Source organism: Mesoplodon mirus, assembly GCF_964341445.2.
Source record: "Mesoplodon mirus genome assembly, chromosome: 4".
Classification (NCBI taxonomy): Eukaryota; Metazoa; Chordata; class Mammalia; order Artiodactyla; family Ziphiidae; genus Mesoplodon; species Mesoplodon mirus.
The window spans coordinates 36,300,426-36,309,379 of NC_138979.1; positions in this window are offsets into that span (position 1 = coordinate 36,300,426).

Genomic DNA, 8,954 nt, shown 5'->3' on the forward strand with positions numbered 1-8,954 from the left:
GCTGGAGCCTATGTCAGCTGGAGCCTCTGTCAGCCTGGGTCCCTGAGTGACTGTGTGGAGAGCTCCCCTTCTCCCATCATGACACCCCCCTCCCCACCTGTGTGGACGTGTACTGTGAAGAAAGAATAAACTTTAAGTGTTACACTATTGGGATGTCAGGGTTATTTTGTTACTGCAGTGTAACATATCCTGACTAACAAAAAGGTATGCACATGTTGGGGACTTTTAATATATCTTGCCTCTAATTGCCTTCCAGAAAGATGATACCAAATTATGCTCCCACCAGCAATGTGTGAGAATGTCCGATTCCCCTCTTTCACACTGGTGTTCCCATGGGGACTGGGGGGGCTAGTTTTGATATGCATATTTTGATGATAGTGTGACCCTCCTAACCAACATATTTATTAGACTATATTCTTTTGTCATTTACCTATTCGTCTTCTCTGGCCAATTTTCTCACAAGGTGTTTGTGTTTCTCATTGATTTCTAAGAAGTTTTTTTTTCTCCCTATAAATATTATTTTTTAAAAGTTGCATGTATTTGGGGCTTCCCTGTAGTGCAGTGGTTAAGAATCCACTTGCCAATGCAGGGGACACAGGTTCGAGCCCTGGTCTGGGAAGATCACACATACTGCGGAACAGCTAAGCCTGTGTGCCACAACTACTGAGCCTGTGTGCCACAACTACTGAAGCCCGCACACCTAGAGCCCGTGCTCCACAACAAGAGAAGCCACCACAATGAGAAGCCTACACATCACAAGGAAGAGTAACCCCTGCTCACCTCAACTAGAGAAAGCCCACACACAGCAACGAAGACCCAACACAGCCAGAAATAAATAAATTAAATTAATAAATTTATTTTTTAAAAGGTCAATATATGGCTTAGATTAAAAAAAATTTTTTTTAGTCAAATCTACCTTTTCCTTTATGGTTGCTGCCTTTGCTGTCATGCTTTTGAAGATCTTTGCAATTCTGATTCCAAGGTTGTATGAATTTTCACCAGTATTTTATTCTTGTACTTTTATTGTTTTGTTTAAGCAATTAAATCTATGATCCATGTGGAATTTATTTTTTTAATTACCCCAACATCACTTACTGGGAAATCTATCCTTTCTCTACTGATACAAAATCCCATTTTCACTATATACCCAATCCATATATATACTTTTTTTCTTTTTCGGTACTCGGGCCTCTCACTGTTGTGGCCTTTCCCATTGCGGAGCACAGGCTCCAGACGCGCAGGCTCAGCGGCCATGGCTCACGGGCCTAACCGCTCCACAGCATGTGGGATCTTCCCAGACTGGGGCACGAACCCGTGTCCCCTGCATCGGCAGGCGGACTCTCAACCACTGCGCCACCAGGGAAGCCCCTCTTTTTTTTTTTAGAAAGCATTTTCTTTTTTTTTTTAATTATTTATTTTATTTATTTTTGGCTGCGTTGCTGCATGCAGGCTTTCTCTAGTTGTGACAAGCAGGGGCTACTCTTCCTTGTGGTGCACGGGCTTCTCATTGCAGTGGCTTCTCTTGTTGTGGAGCATGGGCTCTAGGTGCACGGGCTTCAGTAGTTGTGGCTCGCGGGCTCTAGAGCACAAGCTCAGTAGTTGTGGTGCACGGGCTTAGTTGCTCTGTGGCATGTGAGATCTTCCCAGGCCAGGGCTTGAACCCGTGTCCCCTGCATTGGCAGGAGGATTCTTAACCACTGCGCCACCAGGGAAGCCCTCAATCCTTATATTTCTTTAAGTGTACTTCTGAACTTTCTATTGTGTACATTCTGGCACTGGTACCACATAGTTTGATCATCTCAGATTTAGACTAAATGTCCCCATTAATTAAACGTCTTCAAAAATGTCCTAGTACTTTTTGTATATTGACAGTTCCAAAAGAAATTCAGGATCATTTTGTAGCATTTAGAAGAACTGGAAATTGGATTGTGTAAAATTTATAGGTAACTATAGAGAGAATTAACATCTTCATAATATTTAACCTTTCATTTCAGTAAATTTATAAAGTATTATGTTCCTCAGTATATTTTTTCTAGTACAGGTAATTTTTTGTAGTTGTGGTTACTATGGTAAATGAGCTCTTTTGTCCATTATATTTTCCAACTGCTTATTGTTAGTATAAAGGTACATGACTACTTTTTTTTTAAATGAAAATTAAATCCATTGTTTTTTTGTTTGTTTGTTTGTTTGTTTTTTTGCGGTACGCAGGCCTCTCACTGTTGTGTGGCCTCTCCCGTTGCGGAGCACAGGCTCCGGACGCGCAGGCTCAGCGGCCATGGCTCACGGGCCCAGCCACTCTGCAGCATGTGGGATCTTCCTGGGCCAGGTCACGAACCCGTGTCCCCTGCATCGGCAGGCGGACTTTCAACCACTGCGCCACCAGGGAAGCCCCTGATTTTTTAATTTAAAATATTAAACAAAAGCTGTGTAAATGGAAGCATTATGAAAAAACATAATATGGAAACTGAAAGTCCCCCATAATTAAAATCCTTCTGCCCCCAAGATAAACAGTCAACAGTTGACTCATAGTCCTCAAATCTTCTTTTCCTAAAGTATGTTTTTATCATTTTGACCATATGATAGAACTCTTCTGCTGCTTGTATTTTTCACTTGGCAATAGATCTTAGACATCTTCCTGTCAGTACCATATCAATCTACCTCATTCTTCTTAACTCTGCATAGAGAGTTCTGTGGTTGTTTACTAGTTTGTTTAACTTGGCAATTGGTTATTTGTTTATTTTGTAGCTAGCCAATTACTGAATTTCCTTTCATTTTAATAGTTTTGTTGTTGTTATTGTTAATTCTTTTGCCTTTTTCATGTAGTTAATAGTTCTGAGTAGTGATGATAACTTTACCTCCATATTTTTAATAATCTTATTTCACATCCTTATCACACTGACCAGCACTTTTAGAACAATGGTAAATAACACCTATATAAATTGTGCCGATATTTTACATTCTTCTTTATATATATATTTTTACTTGGCGAGAATATCTCTAGTGTTTCTCCAAAAGTACAAATTTGACTCTTAGTATGAGATATTCTTAATATTTGAATTTATATATTAAAGTTATACCCTCCTCTTTCTAGTTTGCTGAAAGTTTTATCAGTAATGGTTGTTGGAATTTTATTAAATGCCTTTTTTTTCACATCTGTCAAGATGATCAAATGGTTTTTCTTTATCATAACTTAATATGAATCATTTAAATAGATTTGCTAATGTCAGACCCTCTCTGCATTTCTAGAAAAATCTGATTTAGTCATGGTATATTATTCTTTCAATATATGTCCCCACTCAATGTTAACAGTGGTTATTTATGATGGATTGGTTTATGGTAGACTTTTATTTTTTGTTCTTATCTGTATTTTCTGATTTTTCTACATGGCTCTCATATTACTTGTATAATAATAGTAAGAGCTTTAAAATAAGAAAATTACTCTGGATTTGGTTTGCTCTTATTATTTTGGAATTTTTCAAAATTTTAGGTGGATAGTTGTATAATTTTTTTTTCTGCTGTCTTTGTCAGGTATTGATGTTGGGTTTGTGTTAACTTCTTTAAAAAAAAAAAGAACTTGAGAAGCTCTCTCTCTTTTTTTCTATGCCCTTGAACAGCTTAAATAATATTTAGAATTTTTTGCTCCTTGAAGTTTTTATAACATGTATAAAGCTGTCTAAGTCTAGTGCCTTTTTAGGAAATAATTCTTTGACAATTTTTTCAATGTTTTTCCATGCTCATTAGTCTCTTTAAACTTTCTTCCTATTCTGTAAGTTTCTGGCAACTTAAACTTCCTAATTAATGATTCTGTTAATATTTTCAACTTTGCTGGCCTGGAGCTGTCGTATTTTCTTTTCTCATTCATAACGTTCTGTGTCTGTGCTTTCCCTTTTTACTCTGGGACTTTAAATCTTAATTTACTGTTTTACCATTTTATGATTTTTTTGGTTTGTTTTTGTTCTTATTAATTTTCTTCCTTTATTTTATTTTTTTTTCACCTTCTCAAGTTGAATGCCATTTTAACTTTTTCCTGTTTAATAGTAGATATAGTTACTCGCACTCATAAGGCTACCTGACTTTTCTTCTGAATATTTCTTTATCCATTTCTGTTAAATTTTTAGCTATGGTGTTCTAAGTTATAAATAACTTGTAATTTCATATTTGACTTTATTTTTTACTTAAGAGTTATTTGAAATTAACTTTAAAATTTCTAGATAGTTTGATACTTTTTGTTGTTGTTATTAACATTTGTTACAAGTGTTGTCAAAGAGGGTATGGCCTGTACAATTTCTGCATTTTGGACTTTATTGATGTTTTCTTGGGACCTAATAAATTGTTAATTTTAATCAATATTCCCAGGAAACTGGAAAAGAAGATATATTCTCGGAAGGGAACAAAATTAAATCTATATGTATTAATTTGACCTTATTAATTATAATCTTATGGACCTTTAATTTTTGCTTACCTGATTCATTAAAGACTAAGGAAAGTGTGTTAGTCTCAGACTACTATTGTATTTCTGTCTATTTCTCTTGTGTTTCTAACAGTTCTTGCTTTATGTGTTTCAGTATGACGTTATTTGGCAAATTATCTTTTTATACTTAAGGGAAAAAATATTTTCCTTTAAAGACTTGTCTACCTTTGTGGATTTTACCTGATTTTGTTGTAACAGAGTTGTTTATGTAGAAATACATAGTTCAGTAAAATGTTTGTGTCTGTTTTTAAGTTAACAAAAATCTTTCAGAAGCCCTTTGTGTCTTAACATATTTTGGAAACTCTGGATCTCCCCAAGGGTAGGTTGATGTTCTCTAGGGTGACTTCCTGAGCCAAAGCAAGGAAGGCAGTGTGGGTTAAGGCACGTAAGCCTTTGGAACAGAATTAGGGTTTGGGGGGTTTGCCAACATTTCCAGTTCCTGCTTCAGGGCAGCCCCATGCTTGGTATGGTTAAGGGTCACCTGCCCTCCAGCTGGTCACCTTCTGCCTCGATGGGGTCAATATTGAAGCTTTTCTTAACCCAAGAGGCACTTTTCTTCTGCAGGGCTGGCCTTCTGAGCAGAAGGCAGCAGAGGGTATATGCTTATGTTCCTGGCTGTTGGGGGAAAAGCTAATCTCGGAGACTCATTCTACCGGAAAAGATTTTTCCAGAGCTATTCAAGCAGATTATTCACATGGCAAAGTCTGTGCCCGGCAGCGAACCAACTTTTCCAAAACACGTGGAGGAGGTGTGAATCTCAACCCACAGCTCAGGAGTGAAAGATATGCCACCTTCTCTATTTTCCCTTCATTCAAGTAAGTTTCTGTTTTGGGCCCTCGTTCTACCAGGCTCATGCAATTGGATCTCAGTCAATCCCAGGACTCCCTTTTCTCCAGATGTGAGTTTTCGAAGGCTGAGGGCTTGCATATTCCCAGGGTGGTGGGGGTCAGGGGGTCTCTGTCTGTTGAGATGTCCCCTGTTCCTGCCGTCTCACTCTACTACCGTTGTGTCACAAGAATTCCTCACAGGTTCCTGTGCTGCAGAAATCTCCGTGAGGCTGTCCTAGGCCCTCTCTCTACACAGCCATCCCATGTTTGGCAGCAAAGGTTTCGGGTGGAGGGTGATTTAACTTAGAGGGACTGCTAGATAAACCACTGCGTGTTTGCACAAGAGAGCATGCTAGTGAGCGGAAGTGATTCTGTGGCCACCCATGCCCGCTTGCTTTGCAGGCCCCTGCAGCTCACTTGCGGGGGGGGGCTCTGGCCCAGATCCCCACATCAACCACCTCCCAGAGGGGCCTCCTTACGCCAGTCGGGTCCTAGGCTTTACTTCTCCGGGGCGCTTGGGAAAGTTGACCTCGCTCTTTTGCAATAATCGTCCCATGAATGAAGCTTTCCTTCCCAATTCTTGTCTTGCTCCTGACTACTCCTTTTCCTTACCCTCCTCCTCCTGCCCTGTAGTGTTGGGGTCTCCAAGGATCCGGCCTGGGCCACCTTCCTGTGACACTCTCCCCTGGCAGTTCCAAGGCTTCCCCACTCCACCTTGTCCCAGCCTCCTGGAGTCAGCTCCCTTTTGTCCAGTGCTGCCCCCTACCCACCTCCTGATCCCCGACCGTGGCACCTCCCCCCTCCAGGTGTTGGCACCATCTATGTCCTTGCCCTTGCTTCCTGCACAATGAGTCACCATATTATGCTTCTTCCTCTGGTTATCTCAGTCTCTTCACTCCATCACTGCTTCTCTCACCAGACAGTCCCTATCCTGTTCCTGATCCCCTCACTCTAGGATCTCCTCCATCGTCTGGTTCCTTTTAGGTAAAGCTGCCAGAGGCCTCTTCCTAAAGCTTGAGTCATCAGGTTCTAGCCCCCTCTCTCCACCCTCCCCCCATGAGGTCACACTAGCCGCCTTCCCTGGTCCTGCCCAGGCCTTGCTGGTGCGTCCTCTCTGTGCTCTAGTTCTTGCTCTTCCCCCTGCCCGGAATCCTTTCCCATTTCCAACCCCATTTCTCTTCTTAGACCCAGCTCAAAGGCCTAGGCCCTCCAGATTAAAATCAGCCACTCCAGGGGACTTCTCTCATGCTTCTTAGAGAGCTCTTTTCACACTTACAGCTTTTTTTTTTTTTTTTAGCATCTTTATTGGAGTATAATTGCTTTACAATGGTGTGTTTCTGCTTTAAAACAAAGTGAATCAGCTCTACATATACATACATCTCCGTATCTCCTCCCTCTTGCATCTCCCTCCCACCCTCCCTACACACATACAGCTCTTAAATCATTAATTCATGTATTCGTTTAACAAATATTTCTTGAGCGCCTTTATGCCCCAGGCCCTGGGAACACAAAGGTGAAAAGACACAGATATTTTCCGCAAATCTATTACGTTCCAGTGGAGCCGTGAGGTGATATGTTGCAGGTGCAAATGGAACTCAGCTGATGGAGGATGTGTGAGACTCCCCCTCAAGCAGGGCTCTCACAGGTGTTCAAGAACAGGAGTCAGCGTACATCCTGCTTCTCCAGAGCTGGGGTGACCCTGGGCCACTCTGAAGACTTTGTGAGACATCCAGCTCCAAGGCTCTTCATCTTGGAAGGAACCTGCAATGACTCTAAGTATGCCTGCCTCACTCTTCCCTGTCACAGCCCCCTCATTTCCTGTCTGACTTGTATATATTCGTGTTTTTCTAAGGATGGTCTGCAGACCAGCTGCTTCAGAGCTATCTTGGGTTTCCCAGAAAAACCTCCTGGATTAGCATTTTTGCAGGCCAGGCCTTGCAGTATGCATTCTAGAAGTTCCTTGTGCTAGACAACAAGGTGATGGCTCCCCAAAGATGTCCACATCCTAATCCCCAGAACCTATGAATGTGTTACCTTACATGCCAGAAGGGACCTTGCAGATGGACCTTCAGATGGGGAGATTATCCTGGATTATCTGGTGGGGGGGGGCAATCTAATCACATGAGTTCTTAAAAGCAGAGAACCTTTCCTGGCTGGGGTCAGAAAGAGATGGTGATGGAAGAAGAGTCAAAGAGATACCATGTTGCTGGCTTTGAAGATCAATGAAGGGGCCACAAGTCAAGGAATGCAGGCAGCCTCTAGAAACTGGAAAAGCTTCTAGCTTCTCCCCTAGAGCTTCAAAAAGGAACACAGCCTTGCTGACACCTTGATACTAGCCCAGTGAGACCCATGTAGGACTTCGGACCTATGGAACGGTAAGATAATAAATCTGTGTTTTTTGTTTTTTAATTTTATTTATTTATTTTTGCTGCATTGGGTCTTTGTTTCTGTGCGAGGGCTTTCTCTAGTTGCGGCGAGCGGGGGCCACTCTTCATCGCAGTGCGCGGGCCTCTCACTGTCGCGGCCTCTCCCGTTGCGGAGCACAGGCTCCAGACGCGCAGGCTCAGTAGTTGTGGCTCACGGGCCCAGTTGCTCCGCGGCATGTGGGATCCTCCCAGACCAGGGATCGAACCCGTGTCCCCTGCATTGGCAGGCGGACTCTCAACCACTGCGCCACCAGGGAAGCCCGAAAATCTGTGTTGTTTTAAGCCTCTATAATTGTGGTAGTTAGTTCTGGCAGCAATAGAAACCTGATACGCTCCTCCCATGAGTTTACATATCTAAGAGTTGAGGAACTCTGCTGTACAGTGAGTCCCCGACATGCAAACGAGTTCCATTCCGAGAGTGCGTTCATAAGACCAATTTGTTCGTTAAGTCCAGCAAAGTTAGCCTAGGTACCCAACTAACACAATCGGCTATATTGTACCGTACTGTAATGGGTTTATAATACTTTTCACACAAATAATACATAAAAAACAAACACACACACAAAAAAACAGTACTGTACGATAAAGTACACAAAAGCACAACCACTTGTAGCAGATGCATGCACGTGAAAATGTACGCCAGACGCGTGAACTCACTAACTTACATGATTGGACCTGCAAACGCATGTTCCCATCTTTGAAAGTTTGCAACTTGAAGGTTCGTATGTAGGGGACTTACTGTATAAATTCACTCAGCTACATGGTTTCACATGATGGGTGGTCATTAATCAAAAACCTCTTGATTCTGGCTCCTGCTACTACCTGCTTGATTCACCAATTCAAATGCGGGAGAGGAAACGAATGAACAAATGAATAAGTCAGTCTGATCAGCCCGGCTCATGGTTTTTCACTCCGGGACAATCCATAGGAGGCTTCCAGTTATGAATTGGCTGTCCTAGTATCAGCTTTAGCCAGAGGGCCCAACTCAGGCTCTAAAACGTGGCCAAAGTGGGCTGCCCTTGTAGCCAGGGCTGTGGGTTGGGGGAGGCATTGTGACTGGTGTCCAGGACAAGGGCAGTGGTCCTAGAGTAGGGGAGGGCCCGGGAAGACATTGGAGAGGAGGACGTGATGGAGTTGAGACTGAGAGGTGGGTGTGGATTTGCCGGACAGGTGGCAGAAGGCCGGGATGCCCCAGGCGCTGAGGCTTAGGAGAGCAGGTCCATTTGAGGG